This window comes from Zingiber officinale, chromosome 2A, assembly GCF_018446385.1.
Source record: "Zingiber officinale cultivar Zhangliang chromosome 2A, Zo_v1.1, whole genome shotgun sequence".
Lineage (NCBI taxonomy): Eukaryota > Viridiplantae > Streptophyta > Magnoliopsida > Zingiberales > Zingiberaceae > Zingiber > Zingiber officinale.
Genome location: NC_055988.1, coordinates 51,202,312 through 51,225,930, shown reverse-complemented (window position 1 = coordinate 51,225,930; position 23,619 = coordinate 51,202,312). Strand labels below are relative to the sequence as shown.

Here is a 23,619-nt window from a genome sequence, read left to right as displayed (position 1 = left end):
TAGTACACCCCAACAGAATGGTGTACTAGAAAGAAGGTATAAGACTCTTATGGAAATAAGTAGATTGATGATGAATTAATTACCAAATTCGTTTTAAGGATATACACTAGAAACAGAAGTGAACATAATACCTTCTAAAGTCAGAACTCTCTACTCCCATAGAATTGCAGAATGGGCGTAAGCCTAGTCTGAAGCATATTCGGATTTGGGTGGTCTAGCACATGAGAGACACTGATAAGTTGGGCAGGAGTTCACTTGTTTATAAGTTATCCTAAAGAAACAAAAGTAGGTTTATAGTCTTAAAAATCAGAAGGTCATTGTTAGAATCAATGACCGATTTTTAGAAAAGGACTATGTAATAAACCACAAGCCCATAAGTAAATTTGTTCTTAAAGAAATTATAAAGGACATGTCTAATCTAGTACCAACTGTACAAGATGAAATATCACAAGAAACTGCAACACGTATCATAAATGATACACAGACAGTGGCTCATCGTAGTGGGAGGGTTGTCAAGCAAACCTAAAAGATTCATGTTTTGGGAGAGTTTTTGGACTTGATCCCAAATGAACATGAGTCTGATCCTGGACATATGATGAAGCACTCCAAGATAAAGATGCAGCATCTTGGCAAAGAACAATGAATACAGAATTAGAATATATATATTCTAATAAAATCTGGAAGCTTGTAGAACCACCAGATGGTGTAAAAGCCATTGGGTAAAAATAGGTCTACAATAGGAAAAGATGGATAGACAGGAAGGTGGAAACTTTCAAAGCAAGGCTTGATGAAAAAGGAAACTTTTTCACTGGTAGCCATGCTTAAGTCTATCTGGATTCTTTTATCTATTTGGTAAGTGGATGTCAAGACAACATTCCTTAATGGAAGTCTTAAAGAAAACATCCATATAAAGTAACCAGAAGAGTTCATTGCAAAGGGCAAAGAGCATCTTGTGTTCAAGCTCAATCAGTCTATGGACTGAGGCAAAGCTTCAAGGTCTTGGAACATCCGGTTTATCAAAATAATCCAGACCTATGGATTTATTTAGTAACCGGATAAGTCTTGTGTATACAAAAAGTGTGATGAAAACGTGGTGGTATTTCTTGTACAATATGTAGATAACATTTTTGGTAGTTGGAAACAATATCAAAATGTTGTCAGAAGTAAGGGTATGGTTGTCCAAACAATTCAATATGAAGGACTTCGGAGAATGTATATATTCTTGGGATCAAAGTAATAAAGGATCGCAAGAAAAGAATATTTTACTTATCCCAAGCTTCATATATCGAAAAAATCCTTGCTCGTTTTAAGCATGCAAAACTCCAAGAAAGGTTTCTTACCTTTTTAGCATGGAGTAACTTTATCTAAAGAAATGTCTCTGTAGACATCAAAGGAGATAGAGGAAATGAAGGCAGTTCTTTAAGCTTCGGCTGTCGGAAGCCTAATGTATGCTATGCACGAGATCAGAAATCTGTTTTGCTAAGGGCATAGTTAGAAGATATCAAAGTAACCCTGGACAAGGACATTGGACTGCAGTAAAGCATATATTGAAGTACCTTAGAGGCACTAGAGATTATATGCTAGCTTACAAGACAGTTAATTTGGTCCCTGTGGGTTGCACGGATTTTGACTTCCAGTCAGATAAGGACAATAGTAAGTCAACCTCGGGGTTTTGTGTTTACATTAGGAGGTAAAGTCATAACTATAGAAGAGTGATAAGCATAGGTGTTTTTCTGGACTCCACCATAGAAGTTGAGTATATGGCAAACTTCTGAGGCAGTCATAAAAGCTGAATGACTCAATAACCTCAAGATAGACTTGATATGATTTCTGGTTTGTCCAAAGATTATTACAATAATAGTGGTGCAGTAGCAAACTCGAAAAACCATGAGTCTATAAGGCAAGTAAACACAATAGAGCGCAAGTACCACCCAATACGAGAAATCGTAAACGAGGAGAAGTTGTTGTTGCCTAGATTGCATCAGATGATGACCTATAGATCTTTTCACTAAGGCCCTTAAGGCAAGAGCTTTTGATGGGCATGTTGAAGAGTTGGGAATCAGATGTATGGCAGCAGGTATAGCAGTTTAGTCTTTTAGTATAAGTGGGAGATTCTTAGGATGCATACTAAAAGCCTAGCTTTTGGTATAAACATTTATCTAGAAATAAGAATCACATTGGTCAAATGTCTACATTTATGATAAATGTAGTTGTTCAATTAATTTATATTGTAGATAACATGGTGTGTGGTGCCACACACAGAGAATCATGTTATCAGTACCTTATAAATTATAAACAGTAGCTCATGATCAAGATGGAAAGGAACAAACCATTGGAAGATCGTAGTGTAATTAGGTATTAGTTTGTCTTAACTATGTAATTACACTAGTACACTTAGAGTGTATTGAGTAGGACCATTAGAGGTTGTCTCTTTTATACTGATTTTATAAAGGGACAAAGACCTCAGTTATTATGGAAGTGTGTGCTCTTAATCCTAATATAATAACAAACACATATATTTGATATTTATTTCTTTAATTTATCAATGGGTGAGATTTAGTTCGATAAATCAATAAGTCTGATAAGTTGGGAAATGATATCACTTATAGTGTGTGTTGTTGATTATAGAAGGAAACTGTGTCCTAGTAATCTAGGTTGATAATGTCCCCAAGAGGAGCTCATAAGGATTGTCATGTTAAACCCTGCAGGTGGACTTAGTTCGACATGACGATAAGGTTGAGTGGTACTACTCTTGGACTAAGATATTAATTAAGTGAGTTGTCAGTAACTCATTTAATTAGTGGACATTCGACATCTTAAACACAGGGAGACTAACACACTCATAATAAGAAGGAGCCCAAAATGTAATTTGGGATTGGTGCGGTAGTTCAATAATAATTCTTTAGTGGAATGAATTATTATTGATGAAATTAAGTTGTGTGTTCGGGGCGAACGCGGGATGCTTAATTTCATCGGGGGACCAAAACCAATTCCTCCTCTCGGTCCCTATCGTAGCCTCTTGTATATAGAGATTTATACCCACCACATACCCACTTTCTTACCCATCCAATGGGGCCGACCAAGCTAGCTTGGAACCCAAGCTAGGGCCGGCCAAGACCAAGTGGATGAGCCAAGTTGGTGGCCGGCCAAAGCTTGGGTCCCAAGCTTAGGTGGCCGGCCAGTAAAATATTAAAAAGGATTTTTATTAAAATTATTTCTTATGTGGATATCATGGTTTTAAAAGAGAGTTTAAAAATTAAAAATTTCCTTTTATAACTTTCTACAAAAGATTAAGAGAAGAGATTAATCTCTTTCCTTATTTGTAGATTAAAAGGATGGTTTTAATTTTTGGTAAAAACTTTCCTTATTTGTAAATCATCTACATGTTTAAAAGAGAGTTTAAAATTTGAAATCTTTCCTTATTTGTTGATTAAAAGGTGGATTTTAAATTTTAAGAAATCTTTCCTTTTTAACCATGTTCATGATTTAAAAGATAGTTTAAAAATTAAATATTTTTTTTATAAGTTTCTACAAGAGATTAAGAAAAGATTTGATATCTTTCCTTATTTGTAGATTAAAAGAGATTTTAATTTTTAGAGATAACTTTCTTTTTATCCACATGTTTAAAAGAAAGATTTTAATTTATAAAATTTTCTTTTTACCAATCATGAAGGGATAAAAATTATTGGAGAATTTTTTTAAAAATTTCTGGAGACAAATTAGGAAGTTTTAATTAATTAAAACTTTCCTTGTTTTGGGGAGAAGAGTGGCCGGCCAAATAAATTGGAGTAGAGAAAATTATTTTTAATTAAATAAATTTTCCTTTTCATGGCAAAAGAATTAAGGAAGTTTTTATTTAAATTTCCTTATTTGCCAAGACCAAGGATTATAAAAGAGGGGGTAGAGGTGCCTTCATGGTGAACAACTCTATTCTATTTTCTCCCTCTTTTCTTCCTTGGTATGGCCGGCCCTTCTTCTTTTCTCTCTTCCTCTTGTGTGGTCGAAATCCTTTATCTCTTGGAGCTTGGAGGAGGTGGCCGGATCTAGCTTGAGGAAGAAGGAGAGAAAGCTTTCATCCCTTGGAGCTTGGTTGGTGAAAAAAGTTCTTCATCCTTTAGAAGATATGCTTGGCCGAAACTTGAAGGAAGGAAGAAGAAGGTGCCTTGGTGGTTCTCGTCTCGGAAGATCATTGCCCACTTAACGTCTGGGATTAGAAGAGGAATACGGTAGAAGATCAAGAGGTCATTATCTACTAAGTAAGGTATAACTAATATAGTTTTCCGCATCATGTTAGTTTTATCTCCATGTAAAAACACCAAATACAAGAGGCATGCGATCTTGTTTTATGAATTAGTTTTCGATGTTGTGTTCTTTTATTTTTCTTTTCCTTGTGATCTGATTGTTCTTTTTGGTTGACCTAAAGTTATTTAAGGAAATTGAATATTAGCTTTCCTTAAAAGGCTTTGTCTAGGCGGTGGTGGTTGTTCACATATCCAAGAAGGTCATGTGCCTCGCCATGCAGTCCTGAAAGCCAATTTTGGAAATTAATATTTAATGGAATTAATAACCTAGGTGATTTGGATCGAACGTGTTAAGTTCCGCAGGAGATCCAAGTCTAAACCTAAAAGAACAAAAATATTAAACTTAGGATCAAACGTGTTAAGTTTCGCAGGCGATCCGAGTTTAATTTAAAAGAACACATGGTAGCTAGGAAAAGGTTCAGACCTTTGTACAAAATTTTTGTACAGTGGAACCATTAGGTTTTCCGAGTAGCAACCTGTAACACCCACGAAATTATAAGATAGGTGTATGAATATTATTTTTTCCTTAGAGCATAGAAATGAAAAGAATAAGAGAAAAAGAAAAAAAAATATAAAAAAAAAACAAAAGAAGAAATATAGAATAAGAAGAGATGAGGTCAAGGATTGAACCTTGAACCTCCCACAAATGATGGAGATAGATTTATGAATGATAACCATTAGGATAAGAAGAAATAATTGGAATGAAAGGAATGAAAAATTTAGTTAAAGGAGAAAAGAAAACTAAGCAAAAGAGCAAGAGAAAACCAAGTTGCTTACCTCCTTTTCCCTCTTGGTTAAGAAAAGGGAGCAAGCAAAAGAAGGATTGATTACTTCCCTTCCCCTCTCTATTTTCGTGGGAATTAATGGAGTGAGGGAAAAGAAGAGTTGGGGGAAAGAATGGGGACATGTCTCATTGGCAAGGGATAAATAGGATTAGAGAAGAAAACAAAGGGATTTAATTCATTTTCTTCTTCCTCCTTCTTCTTTCTCCATTCTCACCGAACCAAGAAAACTCCTTTCCTCTCCTCATACCAATTTCTAAGTTAAGTTCTTCTCCAAGAAAGCTAATTACCGAGAAGGAAACTTCAAGTTCTAGCCCTTACAAGCAAAGGAAACAAGAGAAGATACAAGAAGAAGAAGCTTCCACCTTCCTTATCACTAGAACACCTTTTTCTCTAAGGAAAACCACAAGCGAAAGGATGTAAGTTCCCCTCACCTGTGGTACAATAGCTTTTATTTTTCTATGAAGGTTCGGTTGCATATAAAAAGAAAGAGAAAGCTAAGAAAACATCATGAAGGAATTCTAACCAAGATAAGATCAAAAGGAAGGATATAGAGAATGAAAGGATCTAGATTTAATATGATTGAATATTTCTCTTGTAGCATGTATTTTATGGTAAGGATTTATCTATGTTAAAAATGTTTGGAAAAACCTAGATCCATGAGTATTCAGCCATGGTAAAAACTAAGGGCCTAGGAGAGCTTTAAGTTAAAATTAAGTATGCCAAGATCCCCTTAAGGTAAGTCATGAAACTATTATGATATGCCATGATTATATGTTTAGTTAAACTCTATTCATGTCCATGAAGGTTCGGTTATGTTGGTTTTTTTTTGAAAGCATAGGAGAATTTAAAGCAAAACCTAAGATGCTCATGATCTCCTTGATGAAATGTTATGTAGCTAATCTAGTAGGCTCATGTTTATTGTTGTAAGGAAATTAAATTCATGCTCTATATCATTCGGCCACTTCATGATTTAGGACTTAGGGAACTTAGAACCTAACCCAACTATGCTCATGTTATTCCTTGATATATATGCTATGGAAGTTGTTTAAGGTTTCCATGCTTTTAGGACACTTGAACCTAAATTTTTAGTCCTATAGTATTCGGCCATTACATGATGTATAACTTAGGAAACCTAGAACCTAACTCAATTATGCTCATGTTATTCCTTAATATTTTTGCTATGAAAGTTGTTTAAGGTTCTCATGTTTTTAGGGCACTTGAACTCTAATTTTAAACCCTACATGTTTCGGCCACATCAAGACCTAGGGCTTAGGGAACTTAGAACCTAACCCAACTATGCTCATGTTATGCCTTGATATATATGCTATGAAAGTTGTTTAAGGTTTCCATGCTTTTAGGACACTTGAACCTAGGTTTTTAGTCCTATAGTATTCGGCCATGTCATGATGAAGGACTTAGGGAACCTAGAACTTAACTCAACTATGCTCATGTTATTTCTTGATATTTTTGTTATGAAAGTTATTTAAGATTCTCATGTTTTTAGGGCACTTGAACCCTAATTATAAACCCTACATGTTTCGGCCACATCAAGATCTAGGGCTTAGGGAACTTAGAACCTAGCTCAACTATGCTCATGTTATTCCTTGATATATTTGCTATGAAGGTTGTTTAAGGTTCTCATGTTTTTAGGGCACTTGAACCCTAATTTCAAACCCTACAAGTTTCGGCCAATACATGATGAAGGACTTAGGAAACTTAGAACCCATCTCAACCATGCTCATATTATTCCTTGAAATGTTTGCTATGAAAGTTGTTTAGGGTTCACAAGCTTGAATGATAGTCTTTAACCCAATGCATGCTTGATAAGGTTTGGCCATGATAAGTTGTAAGTCTAAGTAACCTAGAACTCTACCTAAACCTACTCATGATAGTTCGTATGGTATAAGAAGTGATGCTTGCTTAGGGTTCACATGTTGGGATGAAGTTTTCACCATAAACCCAACCTATATGGTTCGGCCACAATGAGACATTAGGGTTAGAGATCGAATTATGTTTTCCATGTATCTTATATGCCATGATTGTAAGATTTCCATGCTTCTATGTTTAATTATGCACACTTATGATCTATACATGATGGAAACCCTTATGCTATGGTGTGTATTATTTATGATGAGGCTATGTGCCCAATTTATGCATGAAATATATGATGTGCTGTGTGCCCAATTTATGTATGAAATATATGATGTGCTGTGTGCCCAATTTATGCATGAAATATATGATGTGCTGTGTGCCCAATTTATGCATAAAATATATGATGTGCTGTGTGCCCAAATCTTTACATACCATTATGATGAGCTATGTGCCTAAAAGTCTATATGGTATGATATGATAAGTGACATGATTTACAAGAAGAGATAAGAACCATGATATGTAAGAACATGCTATTTTACTTTATGTATGGCTTGTACCAAGGGTGGGCTCCATAAGCGCCCCGGGGTCGATGGACTAAGAAACGGGTCTCGTTAGGGATGGGCTCCTAAGTGCCCCTAGGTTGATGGAGTAAGAAACGGGCCTAGTATGTATGCCTTGTAGGGTTCAAGACTTGCTACCTTGGACCTACATAGGACGCGCGCATTTATGTATGTAGTACAAGCCATGGCCCTAATCATGTTAAGATTATTTTTAAGTATGTATATTATAAGTTTTCAAAGGACATATTGCATATGTTTTCATGATACATGGTTAGGAATTTACCTTGCATATACCTTATGATTATGCCATGATATTTATGATGATGTTATGATATGTCAGGGTGAAATTGATGATTTTGTTATGTTATGCCATGATACCTTACGCTTATGTTATGATATGCTATTATATGCTGCATGATATAATGAATTACCTTCATGTGTTATGTCTTGTGATTTTGATATATGTCATACGGTTTTTGTGAGTAGGAAAGGAACTTACTGAGCCATGAGTGTTCACAGCTTACTTTCTTGTACCACAGATAAAGTCAAGAAATGGATGAACTAGGGGAGCAGCAGGAGGGGCTGGAAGGATGTGTGTGGTAGTGTCCTGGCTAAAGGAGAAAGACCTGCTTTTTGTTTAATAAGAACCATGCCTAGTTATGTTACTGCTTTATGACTCCATAACATTTAATTTTATGTTTGGACATTATGACTTACAAATCATGTTAAGTATGCTATGTGATTTCTATATGTCCAGGTGATTAGTCATGTTGATTCATATAGAAAAAAAAAAGAAATGTTTCTAATCTTTATAAATAAGACTTCCACTGTAGTAAGTAGGTATGTATATGTATGTGTAAGTAACCCCCGTCTCCTTAGCAGGAGGGGCGGGGCGTTACAGTTTGGTATCAGAGCCAAGTTTAGCCAATTCACTACACACATGTCAAGCCTCCATCCTGCCGCTCCAAGTAAGAATTTATGTGCTTAATTTAATTTGTTGTTGTTTGTTTTATGATGCTTTAATATTATGCATGTTTATTTATGTTCGTTATCTAGTTTAGGTATGCATGATGGTAGGATAGGAATAGTACTAACTTTTTTTTACAAACAAATAGGAATAATGATAATTTATTGTTATTTAATGAAGATAAGCATGGCTAGGAGACGTACTACCCGAGCAGACGAGACACCGACTCCACCAGATCTGACCCAGGTAGTCACTGATCTCCAGCGTCAGATCACGGAGCAACAACAATTGATCACTACGTTAATGGGCCAACAAGGAACTCCTGCCACCCCGCCAGCAAATCAGGGTACGGTGCCCGTCGTGCCAATAGTTGCACCAGTACCGCCGGTAGCCCCTGCCCCAGTGGTTCGACAGGAGACCTATTTAATACAATGGCTGAGGTTGAAACCGGAAAACTTCTCGGGTACTTGCGAGCCAGGGATGCCCAGGCCTGGTTCAAGACAGTAGAAAACATAGTGGAACTGCTTGACTGGCCCGAATCGGAGAAGATCAAGTGTGTATCTTTCTGTTTTTCCGGAGACGCGAGAATGTGGTGGGAAAGAGTGAAAGCAAAAAGACAGGTCAATCTGATGAACTGGACGGACTTCGAGACAGAGTTCTTCGAGGAGTTCTTCCATATGCAAGTGACGAACCGACACTATGACGAGTTCACCGAGTTTCGGCAAGGTGACCTATCAGTGAACGAAGCAGTAAAATGCTTCAACCGTTTGGCACGCCTATGTCCAGAATTGGTTCGTACAGAAAGAGAAAGGGTCAGACTGATGTTGAAGATGCTTCGACCCGAAATAGCACTGAACGTGGCCGACAGAGTTAATAGACCTCAGAGTACAGAGGAATTGGTCAACAGTGCTCTCATCATGGAACATTATCAGAATGTAATGAACAGAAATAAGAGTCAGGTCTGAACCGAAGGACAGAAATCCTCAAGCAATAAGACAAGCTGGAAAGGGACCTCCACTGGAAAAAGGAAACAATGGGACAATGCAAAAGGTGGCTCAGTGAATAAGCAACCGAGGTACCCCCAGTGCGCCATTTGCGGAAAGCTGCATTCCGGAGTATGTCATATGGGTACCAGAAGGTGCTATAATTGCGGAGGAGAAGGACATCTGGCCAGAGACTGCACCAACCAGTTCCAGGCACCACCCCAGCAGAGCAACCAAAACAGGAATATCGCCTCACAACTACATCAGATGCAAACTACTATTGAGGGAACACCGTTTAGCCAAGGGAGATTGGAAGCTCCACCAACTACAACGAACGCCAGGGTTTTCTCGCTTACTAAGGAGGATATGGCAAGCGCCTCTACTGTCGTTACAGGTCAGTTACCTACTTTTAGTCAAATTACCAAAACTATACCTGATGCTAAAGGCGAACCAATGATCAAAATTATTGGGAAACCGGGAGATATTACTAGTCAATGGATCGAAAATATGTCTGGGCAGCTCTCTACCATGACCATAGCCCCCACAGTATTCGATAATCTATTAGAGAAACAAACCAGTGACCACAGTCTCCAAAGGATTAAACAAGAAACCCTAGAAGGAAAGAATGACGGATTTCGGATCGCGGACAATGGAATATTATACCTCAGGGATCGATTATGTATTCCCGAGGATCCAGAGTTGCGAAGAAGGATACTAGAGGAAGCTCATTCAACACCCTATGCAATGCACCCAGGATCCACCAAAATGTACCAAGATTTGAAAAAGAAATTTTGGTGGTCCGGTATGAAAAGAGATGTGGCTCAGTATATCGGTACTTGCCTGACCTGTCAGAGGGTTAAAGCAGAACATCAGAGACCAGGAGGATTACTGCAGCCTGTCCAAATTCCAGAATGGAAGTGGGAAGATATCTCAATGGATTTTATAGCAGGGTTACCCAAGACGACAAACAGTTATGATGCCATATGGGTAATTGTGGATAGATTAACTAAATCCGCCCATTTTCTAGCAATCAAAATGACTTATTCGATTGTGCAACTGGCTCAATTATATGTCAAGGAAATTGTCAGACTACATGGGATTCCGAAGATCATTCTTTCAGATAGAGATGGTCGTTTCGTTTCACATTTCTGGGAATGCATTCAGAAGACTCTCGGTACGAAGCTATTGTTCAGTACTGCCTTTCACCCTCAGACCGATGGACAAACAGAAAGGGTTAATCAAGTGCTAGAAGATATGTTACGGGCATGCGCATTGGACTTTAAGGGAAGCTGGAGCCGATATTTATGCCTGGCGAAATTTGCCTATAACAATAGTTACCAGGCTACTATTGGGATGACACCTTACGAGGCTCTGTATGGGAGGAAATGCAGATCCCCTATATGTTGGTACGAAGGCGGCGAGAAGAAGGAGATGGGATTCCAGACCGAGTTCATCGATAACACTACTCAGGCTATACAGAACATCCGCCAACGAATAGAAACGGCTCAGAGTCGACAAAAGAATTATGCGGATAAGCGATGAAGGCCATTGGAATTCAGTGTCGGAGACTCGGTATTTCTCAAGGTGGCTCCTATGAAAGGGGTAATGAGGTTTGGTAAGAAGGGAAAGTTAAGCCCACGTTATCTGGGACCATACCGAGTTCTGAAAAGAATCGGCAAAGTAGCTTATGAAATAGAGTTGCCTCAAGAGATGTCAGCCATCCACAACGTGTTCCACGTCTCGATGCTAAAGAAATGCATTCTGAGCACGGATCAAGTGATCAAACCACGGACAGTACAAGTGCAAGAGGACCTAACTTACGAGAGCCGACCAATTCAGATATTGGATCGAGATGTCAAAAGACTAAGGAACAAGGAAGTACCCTTAGTAAAGGTTCTATGGCAAAACCAACGATACGAAGAAACCACGTGGGAACGAGAAGATGATATGAGACAGAAGTATCCATCGCTATTCTAAGTTCGAGGACGAACTTTTTATGAGGTATGGGGTACTGTAACACCCACGAAATTATAAGATAGGTGTATGAATATTATTTTTTCCTTAGAGCAAAGAAATGAAAAGAATAAGAGAAAAAGAAAAAAAAATATAAAAAAAAAACAAAAAGAAGAAATATAGAATAAGAAGAGATGAGGTCAAGGATTGAACCTTGAACCTCCCACAAATGATGGAGATAGATTTATGAATGATAACCATTAGGATAAGAAGAAATAATTGGAATGAAAGGAATGAAAAATTTAGTTAAAGGAGAAAAGAAAACTAAGCAAAAGAGCAAGAGAAAACCAAGTTGCTTATCTCCTTTTCCCTCTTGGTTAAGAAAAGGGAGCAACCAAAAGAAGAATTGACTACTTCCCTTCCCCTCTCTATTTTCGTTGGAATTAATGGAGTGAGGGAAAAGAGGAGTTGGGGGAAAGAATGGGGACATGTCTCATTGGCAAGGGATAAATAGGATCAGAGAAGAAAACAAAGGGATTTAATTCATTATCTTCTTCCTCCTTCTTCTTTCTCCATTCTCACCGAACCAAGAAAACTCCTTTCCTCTCCTCATACCAATTTCTAAGTTAAGTTCTTCTCCAAGAAAGCTAATTACCGAGAAGGAAACTTCAAGTTCTAGCCCTTACAAGCAAAGGAAACAAGAGAAGATACAAGAAGAAGAAGCTTCCACCTTCCTTATCACTAGAACACCTTTTTCTCTAAGGAAAACCACAAGCGAAAGGATGTAAGTTCCCCTCACCTGTGGTACAATAGCTTTTATTTTGCTATGAAGGTTCGGTTGCATATAAAAAGAAAGAGAAAGCTAAGAAAACATCATGAAGGAATTCTAACCAAGATAAGATCAAAAGGAAGGATATAGAGAATGAAAGGATCTAGATTTAATATGATTGAATATTTCTCTTGTAGCATGTATTTTATGGTAAGGATTTATCTATGTTAAAAATGTTTGGAAAAACCTAGATCCATGAGTATGCGGCCATGGTAAAAACTAAGGGTCTAGGAGAGCTTTAAGTAAAAATTAAGTATGCCAAGATCCCCTTAAGGTAAGTCATGAAACTATTATGATATGCCATGATTATATGTTTAGTTAAACTCTATTCATGTCCATGAAGGTTCGGTTATGTTGTTTTTTTTTAAAATCCTAGGAGAATTTAAAGCAAAACCTAAGATGCTCATGATCTCCTTGATGAAATGTTATGTAGCTAATCTAGTAGGCTCATGTTTATTGTTGTAAGGAAATTAAATTCATGCTCTATATCATTCGACCACTTCATGATTTAGGACTTAGGGAACTTAGAACCTAACCCAACTATGCTCATGTTATTCCTTGATATATATGCTATGGAAGTTGTTTAAGGTTTCCATGCTTTTAGGACACTTGAACCTAAATTTTTAGTCCTATAGTATTCGGCCATTACATGATGTATAACTTAGGAAACCTAGAACCTAACTCAATTATGCTCATGTTATTCCTTAATATTTTTGCTATGAAAGTTGTTTAAGGTTCTCATGTTTTTAGGGCACTTGGACCCTAATTTTAAACCCTACATGTTTCGGCCACATCAAGACCTAGGGCTTAGGGAACTTAGAACCTAACCCAACTATGCTCATGTTATGCCTTGATATATATGCTATGAAAGTTGTTTAAGGTTTCCATGCTTTTAGGACACTTGAACCTAGGTTTTTAGTCCTATAGTATTCGGCCATGTCATGATGAAGGACTTAGGGAACCTAGAACTTAACTCAACTATGCTCATGTTATTTCTTGATATTTTTGCTATGAAAGTTATTTAAGATTCTCATGTTTTTAGGGCACTTGAACCCTAATTCTAAACCCTACATGTTTCGGCCACATCAAGATCTAGGGCTTAGGGAACTTAGAACCTAGCTCAACTATGCTCATGTTATTCCTTGATATATTTGCTATGAAGGTTGTTTAAGGTTCTCATGTTTTTAGGGCACTTGAACCCTAATTTCAAACCCTACAAGTTTCGGCCAATACATGATGAAGGACTTAGGAAACTTAGAACCCAACTCAACCATGCTTATATTATTCCTTGAAATGTTTGCAATGAAAGTTGTTTAGGGTTCACAAGCTTGAATGATAGTCTTTAACCCAATGCATGCTTGATAAGGTTCGGCCATGATAAGTTGTAAGTCTAAGTAACCTAGAACTCTACCTAAACCTACTCATGATAGTTCGTATGGTATAAGAAGTGATGCTTGCTTAGGGTTCACATGTTGGGATGAAGTTTTCACCATAAACCCAACCTATATGGTTCGGCCACAAAGAGACATTAGGGTTAGAGATCGAATTATGTTTTCCATGTATCTTATATGCCATGATTGTAAGATTTCCATGCTTCTATGTTTAATTATGCACACTTATAATCTATACATGATAGAAACCCTTATGCTATGGTGTGCATTATTTATGATGAGGTTATGTGCCCAATTTATGCATGAAATATATGATGTGCTGTGTGCCCAATTTATGTATGAAATATATGATGTGCTGTGTGTCCAATTTATGCATGAAATATATGATGTGCTGTGTGCCCAATTTATGCATAAAATATATGATGTACTATGTGCCCAAATCTTTACATACCATTTTGATGAGCTGTGTGCCCAAAAGTCTATATGGTATGATATGATAAGTGACACGATGTACAAGAAGAGATAAGAACCATGATATGTAAGAACATGCTATTTTACTTTATGTATGGCTTGTACCAAGGGTGGGCTCCATAAGCGCCCCGGGGTCGATGGACTAAGAAACGGGCCTCGTTAGGGATGGACTCCTAAGTGCCCCTAGGTCGATGGACTAAGAAACGGGCCTAGTATGTATGCCTTGTAGGGTTCAAGACTTGCTACCTTGGACCTACATAGGACGCGCGCATTTATGTATGTGGTACAAGCCATGGCCCTAATCATGTTAAGATTATATTTAAGTATGTATATTATAAGTTTTCAAAGGACATATTGCATATGTTTTCATGATACATGGTTAGGAATTTACCTTGCATATACCTTATGATTATGCCATGATATTTATGATGATATTATGATATGTCAGGGTGAAATTGATGATTTTGTTATGTTATGCCATGATACCTTACGCTAGCTACAACAAAAATAACTTTTCGCAGCTTGCTATTAACAGCGCACAATAAAAGCACGCCGTTAATAGTATTATTAACGGCGTGCATATTGATGCGCGCTGTTAATAGTATAAACTTAAAGAAGAAAAAAAATTACGTCTAGATATTAACAGTGCACATTAAAAGTATGCTGTTAATACTATAAATATTTAATAACAATAACGACATGCAAAAATAAGCACGCTGCAAATACTTTTTAAAATTATTAACGACATGCAGCATGCTGCGATTAGTTTAAATAATAATAATAATAAAAAATTATTATTTACGACCATGATTAAAAGGAATGTGTTTTGACCCAGTATGTTTTGACAAACTTTAATTTTTTTTTAAATTATAGTTTAAAAGATAGTTATCTTTAAAAAAAATAAATTAAACAAAAATATGTAAATAATAAAAAAAATACATCCAACCCCAAAAGCCGATCAATAATAAACATGGTTATAAAAATAAGTAAAGCAAAACTTAAAGTAAGTAATTAAATAAAAATGTAATAAGTAAAAAACACAATTAAAATAAAAAAAATGCTAGGTTAAAAACATAAACTGGATCAAAGCTGCCGAAGCCATCGCCGCTTCCTCTCCCACTATAGGAAAATTGATCTATTGTGATATTATCTTAATGACACTTATTTCTAAGTGTCATAATAAATACCTTATAATGACATTTATTTAAAAATAATACAAAAATAAAATAAAATATCATGTTAGATCCTTTATCTTGACATTTCTAATAAATGTCATTATTAATCCATTAATAATTAGTTTAATCTATTAATAATTAGCCTTAGCAAAAATCCAAACCCTCGTCCGCACTTGTCACACCCTCCGCACTTTTCCCTACTGCGCCGAAAAACTTCTCACGCTGCACGCTGTAAGATATCGGAAAATTTAAATAATAAGGTTATTTGGGAAATAGCCTTATAAAATTTTTCCGGAATTTTTAGAAATTTTCTGGAAATTTTTTGGAGCTCGTACGATGGGTTTTAAGGGGACAAATTGACTGCGCGGATAAAGACTGTTTGGGATACCCATTTAAGTGAGGAAATATTTTATTTATATAATCCTTTTTCCTTATTTTCTTTCCCAAACGCCGAACCTTTCTTCCCCAACCCTTCGCGACCCGACTTCCCTCTCTTCTCTGTTCTCTCTCACGGACGATCGACGCCGACGGAGCAAGCTTCAGCTCGGGCGATCTTTTCTCTGCCGGAATCGACCCTTAAGCTCAGATCCAGCCGAAGCCCTTCTCCTTCTCAGTCTGATCTCTCTCTTCTCTCACGCGGAAGATCCGACGCACCCGATGCCGACAGAGGGCAACTGCTTTCCGACGATCTGGGCCTCTTCGCGTCGCCTGAGGACCGTCGCCGGATTCTTGAAGGTGCTGACGCTGTCCAAGCTCTTCAGATGGAGCGATCCCTTCCTCGGCCGGTTCTTACGCGTGAGCGACGATGGCTAGGTGGCTAGGGCACGGTGGAGGGCTTGGTTTTGGTTGTTTCCGACCGATTGACCCTTCGTTTCCTCCTTCTTGAGCTGTTCACATAACGATCCGTGGCTCCTCAAAGTGGATCGGATTGGGCGATACCTTCTAGAGACAACCGATTGAGGTAAGCTTAGGTCTTCTTCTCTGTTACCGATCCTCTTCTTCTTTTCGGTTGAATTAGGTTACAGATTTGGAGATGTTGGTATCAGGGAGGTGTTCTTGAGCTGCCGGGAAGAGGCTAGAAGGATGGTTAATTGATCAGTGATCTCCCTGCTTGACCTCCTGTTGTGATCTGATTGATTCCAATGAGGTTGAGTGCTGTGGATCAACAAGCACTACTGTGAGGTGAGGTTCTGTGTACTGTAGGTGTTCTTGGTTCTGCTCTACTTGTTCCAGCATCAACAGTAGCTGTGATTTGAGGTAAGGTGTAGGAATTAGGGTTAATTGGATTACTAGATCAGTTAGTATGATTGATATATCATTAGTTGATACATGTTGTAATTAGTTGTTGATTGTGTGTATATTTATTTAGTTTAGAATTAATCTAATGGAAAAGAGTTCATCTCCTCTTAGGTTTGTGTATATCCTAATTCTCCCATGTTTCTACCTCTTTTTCTAACAATTAGGATAAGAGTTCTATGATAGAGTTCTAGGTTTTCCATACTTTATTTTCTTTTTTTTTTAATATCTTTTTTGTTTTGTTCTATGATAGAGTTCTAGGTTTAGTATGTATATTATCTTGATGACATATTAAACATTTTCTTTCAACTTAGGTTCCTGCAATCTCTATGATTCATTTGCAATCTAGTTTATTGAACTATCTCTCTTATAACAATAGCAAATCTGTTTGGCACAGGCCAAAGAATGATCATATTTATATACTGTTATCCATAAAAAAAATTAACTTTGTGGCAATTACATGATGGAAGGACATAATACCAAGGAAAAACTTTGTCAGTTACCTCTACCTATTAAAATATAATGATAGGTTTTTTCAAGTTTTGTAATTACAAGTTTTGTAAAACTTGTGTGAATAATACATGATATTTATTTGTTTAAAATATAATGATGTAGGAATCAATTTTTATATGTGATTTTCTTTCTTGGTAATCAAAAAGTTAACTTGCATGTTTGATTGTTTTGGAGATTTTTTGTCTTAATGAGTGATTCACCTTTGTTTAGAACCCTCCCAAGCTGGCTACTCCTCTATTTGATACTAAAATGGCAGAGGATCCTAAGATGACATACATAGACCTAGATAATCTCCAAATTGTGTTTTGAACGAAGAGGTATTTACTTATATTCGCAAGCATGTTATATATAAGTCTGCCACTAGATTCATGTCTTTAATGTACTGTTGAATTGATAGCACTAATTCTTTTCCGCACAGTAGTGTTTGGTCTTGCATTGTGATGGCGTCTGAGTGTTGGCTTGGTCTCTGTTGGCTTGCTACATATCTAGAAAGCTCCATGATTTGTGCTAAGGTAGTTCTTCTCAACGAGCATATCTGAGATGGAACTTCCATGCTACTTGCTTTTCCAAGTTTGATTTGCTGCTACAAGATCGGAAAGATATTATGTAATTGTTGTTCTTTCTGGTCGAACAGTTTCACTTTTCCGTCTTAGTTTCTTGTATGTTCTTTGTTAAATAATTACGTGGATTTAATTCTTATCGGTAACAGCTGAAGAGTATCCAATTTGGATTTTCCAGCTCAAAATATCAGTAGATTTGTTGTGGTAGTGCCTTAACAGGATTTGAGACTTCTCCATTCAGGTAGGTTATGCTCGTTTGACTCACATTATGGTAATTATTTTTAATTTTTTATAATTTAAGTAATAAGTAATGATATATGTATCTTTTGAATTGTGTTGTAATGATTTTGTATATATTTCTATATTTAAGGAAAAGACAAGTCCGGTAGATACAAAAATTATAAGATTGCAAGTTTGGATTGAAGGTCACAAGAAAAAAAATGGGAAGCCTAGTACTCAAGCTGTTGGAGAGAAAATAGTAAGCATGTCCACTCATTTTAGATTCCTTTAGTATTTTATTTCACTGATCTTGTTTTTCATAAGAATTTATACTTAAGATATCTATTTATACAGCGTAAAATGTTTTTTCTGTACCTCCTTGTACATGTGTTCAAGTTTTTTTTTACTTGTGAGTTGGTACATGTGTTCAATTTCAGGTGGACCTAATTCGACCAAATGATGAAATGCAGTTTCTCGATGATGCAATAAGAAGCACGGTCGCATGATTATCTAAATTTATAGTATTGTGTGATTGGTACATATTATACTAATTTGTTTGGATTGTAAGTTGAATTGTTGTTATGTAATTGCTAGTTTGTTAGAGATTTCATATATTGTTTTAGATGTTTTGAGTTTTTGTGGTATAATGAAAAGCTATGACTTTTATTAATTCTGTATGAATTTGATTTGTACTAAATTTGTTGTAAAATTTTAATTTATTATTTTTGTCAATTTTTTTTAATATAGTTAAGACCATTAACAGCATACGCTTGCGCGCTGTCGATAGTATTTTTCGCAGCGCGCAACGCACACCGCAGATACTATTATTCGCGGCGTGCGTGCCGCGCTGCGGATAATAGTATCCGTGGCGTGCGTTGCGTGCTGCGAAAAATACTATCCGCAGCGCGCAAAGCACGCCGCGGATAATAGTATCCGTGGCGTGCTTTGCGCGCTGCAGAAAATACTATTCGTAGCGTGTAAAAGCACGCCGCGAATAATTTATGACTTTCAACAGCTTTTAACTGTGCAGCGCGCAATGCGCGCTGCGAAAAGTGAATTTGCGTGCTGCGAAAATCCATTTTTGTTGTAGTGGCTTATGTTATCATATGCTATGATATGCTCCATGATATAATGAATTGCCTTCATGTGTTATGTCTTGTGATTTTGATATATGTCATACGGTTTTTGTGAGTAGGAAAGGAACTTACTGAGCCATGAGTGCTCACAGCTTACTTTCTTGTACCACAGATAAAGGCAAGGAATGAATGAACTAGGGGAGCAGCAGGAGGGGCTGGAAGGATGTGTGTGGTAGTGTCCTGGCTAAAGGAGAAAGACCTGCTTTTTGTTTAATAAGAACCATGCCTAGTTATGTTACTGCTTTATGACTCCATGACATTTAATTTTATGTTTGGACATTATGACTTACAAATCATGTTAAGTATGCTATGTGATTTCTATATGTCCAGGTAATTAGTCATGTTGATTCATATAGAAAAAAAAAGGAAATGTTTCTAATCTTTATAAATAAGACTTCCGCTGTAGTAAGTAGGTATGTATATGTATCTGTAAGTAACCCCCGTCTCCTTAGTAGGAGGGGCGGGGCGTTACACAACCAACAGGAGTAGGAGTCACCCTAGGCTCCGAACCAAGTAAATCTTGGAGTCTTCTGTGTGTTTGTTATTTTATCTATTTCCGCTGCTACTTCTCGAGTGTTTTACTAATCCGAAACGAGTGAAAGCCACGAGAACTATTCACCCCTCCCCCTCTAGCTCTTTCGATCCAACACAATGAATCTACTTCATAGACAAAAGAGAACCCAAAGACTTCATGATATATAACATTCAATTCCAAATTAAGAGAAGGAAGGAAGAGAAACTCTTATCCAATGGCGTCGAGTGATCCTTGGATCCAACCCTTTGCTTTTGTAGTTGATGTGATTATGAAGACACCCTTGGATCGTCGAACGGAGATCCCGGATGGCGTGGAACGACACCAAGATGATCTTTCTTCGAACAACCACCTCTTCCTCTTGAGAAGAAGTTTAGAACCCCTTTTATAGGGTAGGGCACGGGCGCTACACGGGTCGTGCCACGACCGTGCAGGATCACACGACCAACTCCTTCTTGGCTGCGGGTTATGTGACACGGCCGTGTTAGATCTACATGGTCGTGTTCTTCTCTGGCTCTAGAAGCTTCACATGGTTGTAGGGTTACATGACCATGTTATCCTTCTCCACTAGATGTGTTGCATGGTCGTGTAGGGTCACAGAGCCATTGTTGGTTAGCCTTCTGCTTTGCTCCCCAGTACGTTGACGATCACCGTTTTTACTCCAAAAGTTATCTCTGTCCACACAAATACACACAAAGAGCAGATCTCCAAAATAGAAGAGTAATTATGCTGTAAACATGATAAGAAGTGTAAGAATGCATAAATCCATCATGAATAAAATACATGAACGGGCGTTGAAACATGAATAAAGGATTATAGGATCTATGCACATCAATGCATAGGATCAAGAGGATGCTTTTTCGTGGAGCAAATTCACATTCTCAAATATCCAGCTGAAGCAAATCCCAATTTTTTTGAAAATAATCAACTAGAAGGAAGGCAGAATTATTTTGGCCCAACATTATAAGTTCAATCATCATCTCAAGAAGATAGATTGGAAAAGATGGTGGAAGAAATTTTGGTCAATCAAGCTAAAATGCTCAGGGATATGAAGCAAATGATTAAGAGCAGCAATGTAGACTCATTTTACACTGAAATGCCAACTCTACTCTCAACTTAGGAGGACTCTCAGATGAGCATTATACATGAATATGAGTTTGAGAAACAAGATATAGAAGCTTCCTCCCACACCTTGGAAGATAGATTATGGAAAATGTGGGAAAGCTAAAAAGCCTCCCAAGCTTAATCCAATGAGATGAATATGATAATGTAAATGAGTTTGGGGTAAATGAAATAGAGAATCTGACAAAGGAGTATACTACTTTAATTCCAATACCTCCTATTGTCAATAATCAAGAGGAGCCTTCCCTTTGGCCTGCTATTGATGAAGTTGTGAAAGGAAGTGTAGGGAGCTATGTTGTGGAAGCAGCATCTCAACAATCACCTCCTTTGATCATACAACTAATTGATACTATGGAATTTGTAAGAATGAAATTGGTTGATGATATATGTGTAGGGGTTTTTGTAGTAGAGGAAGAGTCCAAAGAATCAACTTCTTTAGAATCACCTCCACTTGAACAAGAGCTAGAGACACTGCAAGAACCAGAAGGAGTCACATCCACTTGTTTAGAACTATCAGGTATCTCTCAGCAATGCAAAGTAAGTATCACTAGTGATCTTTTAGAAAACTTTATAGAGGTACCTATGCTTGATTTTGTTGGATGTGATTCTATTTCTCATAACTACTTAACTAAACTTGATATCATTCTAGTTCTTACTTATTTAACATGTATGTGGGAGGTGTGTTTTTCTTGTGGGTGTGCAAGGTTTCAAGAGGCCAAAAATTAGAAGCTCACGCTGAGCCGTCTCTGATCACCGAAAAAGACTCTTAAGGAGACTAAGATGAAGAGAGCAGTGATACACTACATTGCTCTTTTGATGATAGCTCTCTTCATAATAATATCGGCCATTGGAAGAAAAGTTTGAAAGTTTCTCACTCTGGTAAGACTACAATTTCGATGAGCTTAATGAGGTAGTCGAGCTTAGGACCTAAAACAAGCGCTTCTTGAGAGGCAACCCAAGTTTCTTTCTTGTTATTGTTTCAGTTTATTTTCTTTTCTCTTTTCTTAACCCAACCCCTTTATTTAGTTTTTCTTATCCATATTTCTTTTTCAGGATACATTTTTTAGGAAGCTTGAGGATACTAGAATAATTTTAGAACTTGATTGACCTATTAACATGGCACGTCTCACTTGGTATCTCCTTTAACCTTAACTCTCTCTCATATTTGACTTTGTTTTTATTGGAACAATGAAAAATTTAAGTATGGGAGGATACATACTTAGATGCATATATGTTGGGTTGGGTTATAGTTTAGATTTTGTTAATAAATTGTTGCACTTTGTTTTCTTAGATTAGTTTTCTCTCAAGTTTTGAGGTATTTTGGGTTACACTATCCACACTATTACTACTAACTTGTCCATGAGTAAACTACTAACACATTTATTATCTGGCTTTCATGAGTTACACTTCTCAGTGTTAGTATATTTAGTGATCTATTTTTCTATCTATAGTGGAACAAAATGAGCATGACATTTATTTGATAACAAAATTATTCACATGTTTATGGTTTAGATTCATGTTGTTAGGATATGAGTGCTAGTATGTTTGGTGATCTACTTTTCTCTATCATTAATAATATGACATGAGCATTATTTTTCATTGAAAGGATTTGGTTATAGTCTAGTTTGAGGATCTCTATACACCTTGCCTTATTTTGATAGTTGAAAGTTCTGAAAATAGTTATGACTCATTGAATTTGATGAGTACTTAATTTCCCAAGGTGATTTCTTAACTACACCTTGCTATTAGATTGATGCTCAAAAATTTAAACTCATTTAGAAAAATGGAAATCTCACTAATTGTATCTGTTCAATTGAAAAAAAAGTAAACAAAGTATATGAAATAAGAGATTAAAAGATTTATTGTCCTGTATGGAAACTAGATGTTTGCCCCTTTAAGACCGAGTTAAGTTACTGAAAAAACAAACACTAGATTTCTCTTATTATTGAGCACATTCTTTAGACCTTGGGTATATTTAAGATAGATGAACCAAGTAGTGTTACTGTCGAGAATAAAAGAAAAAGATGGTTCAATGACGACTTAACTAAGATTAGGAATTGAAACTTGAGAAATATAGGTCACTATTTGCACTGAACACGGAGAACTCATTCTTAGGCTAAGTTAAATCCATTTATGATCATGCTCATTATTGAAATTATTTAATAGAGTTAAATTAATTCACCAAGGATTATTACTCACTTATTCCGACACATGCTTCTAAACTGCAGAATTTTGTTTGATAACAATGAATGCTTACTTGTAAATCATTCTTGATTATGCTCATCAATTTCACTAGTTTGGTAAAATTAATTAGACTCACTAGGGATACTCATTATTAGCTCTTGAATCTGATGATTTATGACAAAAAACAAGTTAGTTGTGTGATGTGGGTAAATTATATATATTATTTTATATCATTTAACGCACATCTTTTTGTATTCATTTAGCTATGATCTATGATTTTGTACCCTTTTATATCATATTTTAGCATAATTAATATTTTGGGTCCAGAGATCTGCTCGATGTTTGTTTTCATTTTCAGAAGTAGTTTTAAGTAAAAAAGGAGTCAAAGTATGCAAAAGAAGATCATTCTAAGAAAGAATAAGACCTAGCCATGCCCAAAGCATGGCCATGTCTCCCTCATGGATGGACTTTGGGATGAAAGAGGTGCCTTTCGGAGCAATAAACAAATGAAGAATACACTTTGGAGCAACTCTAGAAGAGAAAATAAGCAATCATGTCCGGAGCGACGTTTCCATGTTCCTTGGAGCATATAGGGGTCTAAACAAAGTCAAAATATGCTCAAATTTAACCCACATTCCCATGAATTTATGAGAAACACGACCATGGGGAGTTTCAGGGAAAAAGGCATGGTCGTGCCTTCATGAATGGGCATGCCAGATTTCAGACTACTACATGGATGTAAAGTAAAATGGCCATAACTTTTCGTTCGG

The 23,619-nt window shown here is 36.8% G+C and overlaps 1 long non-coding RNA gene across 2 annotated transcripts; it reads left to right on the top strand.

The window, feature by feature from the left end:
• The first annotated feature begins 17,393 nt into the window (after positions 1–17,393).
• LOC122039639 lies at positions 17,394–18,373 on the top strand. Of its 2 annotated transcripts, none has more exons than XR_006128291.1 (4): positions 17,394–17,413; positions 17,518–17,608; positions 17,835–18,134; positions 18,313–18,373. It is a non-coding gene; the product is annotated as an uncharacterized LOC122039639 (long non-coding RNA). The 2 variants fall into 2 exon arrangements; XR_006128292.1 differs by having other exon boundaries at positions 17,397–17,413; positions 17,515–17,608.
• The last annotated feature ends 5,246 nt before the right edge of the window (positions 18,374–23,619 follow it).